At 50.1% G+C, this 3,871-nt stretch overlaps 2 long non-coding RNA genes across 14 annotated transcripts in view; both read right to left on the reverse strand.

The window, feature by feature from the left end:
* Positions 1–524, reverse strand: part of LOC127927801 (uncharacterized) — a 1,771-nt gene extending 1,247 nt beyond the window's left edge. For all 10 annotated transcript variants that reach the window (XR_008129092.1, XR_008129087.1, XR_008129090.1 and 7 more), the window contains exon 1: positions 1–524. This exon is cut by the window's left edge. This is a non-coding gene — a long non-coding RNA (uncharacterized LOC127927801).
* A 349-nt stretch (positions 525–873) lies between these two features.
* On the reverse strand, positions 874–1,425 carry LOC127927798 (uncharacterized). Of its 4 annotated transcripts, none has more exons than XR_008129081.1 (3): positions 1,412–1,425; positions 1,036–1,122; positions 874–978 (listed from the first exon to the last, which is right to left on the reverse strand). It is a non-coding gene; the product is annotated as an uncharacterized LOC127927798 (long non-coding RNA). The 4 variants fall into 4 exon arrangements; XR_008129084.1 differs by having other exon boundaries at positions 929–949; positions 1,036–1,151; XR_008129083.1 differs by having other exon boundaries at positions 929–949; positions 1,065–1,180.
* Between the last annotated feature and the right edge of the window lie 2,446 nt (positions 1,426–3,871).

Raw genomic sequence — 3,871 nt, forward strand, 5'->3', positions numbered from 1 at the left:
CAGGGTGATTTACCTGGAGTTATTCTACTGAGCTTGGTAGATAGCAGGGTGATTTACCCTGCATGACCTCCCAGTTATGAGGGTCTTATTCATATATATATATAGAGAGAGAGAGGGAGAGACAGAGAGAGGGAGAGAGACAGAGAGACAGAGAGACAGAGACAGAGAGAGAGAGAGAGAGAGAGAGAGAGAGAGAGAGAGAGAGAGAGAGAGAGAGAGAGAGAGAGAGAGAGAGAGAGAGAGAGAGAGAGAGAGAGAGAGAGAGAGAGAGAGAGAGAGAGAGTGAGAGAGAGAGAGGTTTAACCCATTCCAGTTATTCCTCTAGTGATGTGTCATTACCTCTAGTGATGTGTCTAGGGCATCATTACCTCTAGTGATGTGTCCAGGGCATCATTACCTCTAGTGGTGTGTAATTACCTCTAGTGATGTGTCATTACCTCCAGTGATGTGTCTAGGGCATCATTACCTCTAGTGATGTGTCATTACCTCCAGTGATGTGTCCAGGGCATCATTACCTCTAGTGATGTGTCTAGGGCATCATTACCTCTAGTGATGTGTCCAGTGGCATCATTACCTCTAGTGATGTGTCTAGGGCATCATTACCTCTAGTGATGTGTCCAGGGCATCATTACCTCTAGTGATGTGTCCAGGGCATCATTACCTCTAGTGATGTGTCTAGGGCATCATTACCTCTAGTGATGTGTCAGGGCATCATTACCTCTAGTGATGTGTCCAGGGCATCATTACCTCTAGTGATGTGTCTAGGGCATCATTACCTCTAGTGATGTGTCCAGGGCATCATTACCTCTAGTGATGTGTCCAGGGCATCATTACCTCTAGTGATGTGTCTAGGCATCATTACCTCTAGTGATGTGTCCAGGGCATCATTACCTCTAGTGATGTGTCTAGGGCATCATTACCTCTAGTGATGTGTCCAGGGCATCATTACCTCTAGTGATGTGTCTAGGGCATCATTACCTCTAGTGATGTGTCTAGGGCATCATTACCTCTAGTGATGTGTCTAGGCATCATTACCTCTAGTGATGTGTCTAGGGCATCATTACCTCTAGTGATGTGTCTAGGGCATCATTACCTCTAGTGATGTGTCTAGGGCATCATTACCTCTAGTGATGTGTCTAGGGCATCATTACCTCTAGTGATGTGTCTAGGGCATCATTACCTCTAGTGATGTGTCTAGGGCATCATTACCTCTAGTGATGTGTCCAGGGCATCATTACCTCTAGTGATGTGTCCAGGGCATCATTACCTCTAGTGATGTGTCTAGGGCATCATTACCTCTAGTGATGTGTCTAGGGCATCATTACCTCTAGTGATGTGTCTAGGGCATCATTACCTCTAGTGATGTGTCTAGGGCATCATTACTCTAGTGGTGTGTCTAGGGCATCATTACCTCTAGGGTTTAAGGTATAGGTTAGGGGTTAATGCTATGGGTTAGTGGGTTTAGCTATGGGTTAGGGGTTATTACCTCTATGGGTTAGGGGTTAAGTGTATGGGTTAGGGGTTAAGGTATAGGTTAGGGGTTAATGTATGGGTTAGGGGTTAATGTATGGGTTAGGGGTTAAGTGATGGGTTAGGGTTAAGGTATGGGTTAGGGGTTAATGTATGGGTTAGGGGTTAAGGTATGGGTTAGGGTTAAGGTTTGGTTTAGGGTTTAGGGAAAATATGATTTTGAATGGAAATATATGTTTAGTCTCCACAAGCAGAGTAAAACATGTGTTGTGTGCTGCACTAAAGTCAAATCAAATCAAGTCAAATCAAATTTATTTATATAGCCCTTCGTACATCAGCTGTATCTCAAAGTGCTGTCAGAAACCCAGCCTAAAACCCCAAACAGCAACCTCAGTGATGCAGGTGTAAAAGCACGTGATGGCTAGGGACAAAACTACCTCTAGAAAGGCCAAAACCTAGGAAGAAACCTAGAGAGGAACCCTCTGTGGGGTCTCAGTACCTCTAGTCTGGAGGACACACTCTCTGTGTCTAGGGTAGAGATTATAACAGAACATGACCAAGATGTTCAAATGTTCATAAATGACCAGCATGGTCTAGTGATGTTGTAAGGCAGAACAGTGATGGAGCAGCAGCAGTCAGGTGGTCTGGGGACATCAAGGAGCCATCATGTCAGGTAGTCCTGGGGCACTGTCCTAGGGCTCAGGTCCTCCGAGAGTGAGAGAAAGAAAGAGAGAATTAGACCTCTAGTGCATGTGTGGGGTGGCCAGTCCTCTTTGGCTGTGCCGGGTGGAGATTATAACAGTGATGGCCAAGATGTTCAAATGTTCATAAATGACCCAGCATGGTTGAATAATAGTAAGGCAGAACAGTTGAAACTGGAGCAGGAGCATGGCCAGGTGGACTGGGGACAGCAAGGAGTCCTCATCTTGTCAGGTAGTCCTGGGACATGGTCCCAGGGGTTAATGTATGGGTTTGGGGTTAATGTATGGGTTAGGGGTAAAACATGTGTTGTGTGCTGCACTAAAGGCACTAATGTCATCAGTAGGGGAATCTCCATGAATCAGCTTGTAAAGGTTTGAGTTTGTTAGGTTAGGTTAGGTTAGGGGTTAGGGTTAGGGTTAGGGTTAGGGGTTAGGTTAGGGTTAGGGTTAGGGTTAGGTTAGGGTTAGGTTAGGGTTGGGTTAGGGTTAGGGTTAGGGTTCAGGGTTAGGATGTGTTAGGAGTTAGGTTAGGGGGTTAGGTCAGGTTAGGGTCTACCTCAGGGTGATAGGGCCAGGGTAGTGGTTAGGCCAGGCCAGGGTTAGGGCCAGGCCAGGGTTTAGGCCAGGGTTAGGTTAGGGCCAGGCCAGGTTAGGCCAGGCCAGGGTTAGGGTTAGGGCTAGGCCAGGTTAGGGCCAGGGTTAGGGGTGGGGGCCATTAGGGCTAGGGCTAGGGTGAGGTTAGGAGCCAGGGTTTGAGCCTGGGTTAGGCCAGGCCAGGGCCAGGTTAGGGAGCCAGGGCCAGGGTTATCAGGTTAGGGTTAGGGCTGAGGCTTTGGTTTGTTAGATGCCAGGGCCAGGTTAGGCCAGGTTGGCCAGGGCCAGGGTTAGGCCAGGGTTAGGTTAGGCCAGGGCCAGGGTTAGGTTAGGGCTAGGGGTTTGGTTAGGTTAGGGCCAGGGTTAGGTTAGGGTGAGGGTTAGGCCAGGCCAGGCTAGGGTTAGGCCAGGGGCCAGTTAGGGCTAGGGTTAGGTAGGCCAGGGTCAGGCCTAGGCCAGGGCCAGGCTTAGGCCAGGTTAGGCATCAGGGTTAGCTCTAGGAGCCAGGGTTAGAGCCTCTAGGTTATGGGTTAGGGCCAGGCCTGGGTAGGGGTTAGGCCAGAGTTAGGCTTAGGAGGCCAGGGCATCAGGGCTTAGGAGGCCAGGCCAGGCCAGGCCAGGCCAGGCCAGGTTAGGCTAGCTCTGTTAGGGGCCAAGGCCAGGGCCAGGCCAGGAGGTCAGGAGCCAGGCCAGGCCAGGCCAGGCTGGGCCAGGCCAGGAGCCAGGGTTAGGGTTAGGCCAGGGTTAGGCCAGGGCCAGGCCACCTAGGAGGCCAGGCCAGGCCAGTTAGGGGGTCAGGCTAGGGGTTAGGTAGGCCAGGAGCCAGGGTTAGGGTTAGGGTTAGGCCTAGGATTAGGGTCAGGGTTAGGCTAGGAGTTAGGGTTAGTGGTTAGGTTAGGGCTAGTGGGTTAGGTTTAGGATGTAGGGTTAGGGCATCAGGGTTAGGGCTCTAGGTTAGGAGCTAGGGTTAGGGTTAGGGTTAGGGTTAGGGTTGAGCTAGGGTTAGGTTAGGTTAGGGTTAGGGTTGGTTACCTCCTTGTAAAGGTTTGAGTTTGTTAGCTGGAAAGGGACAGGCCTCTGTGTTGCTACCTTGTTGACGTTCTGTA

This window comes from Oncorhynchus keta, unplaced genomic scaffold (assembly GCF_023373465.1).
Source record: "Oncorhynchus keta strain PuntledgeMale-10-30-2019 unplaced genomic scaffold, Oket_V2 Un_scaffold_17597_pilon_pilon, whole genome shotgun sequence".
In the NCBI taxonomy this organism is placed as follows: Eukaryota; Metazoa; Chordata; class Actinopteri; order Salmoniformes; family Salmonidae; genus Oncorhynchus; species Oncorhynchus keta.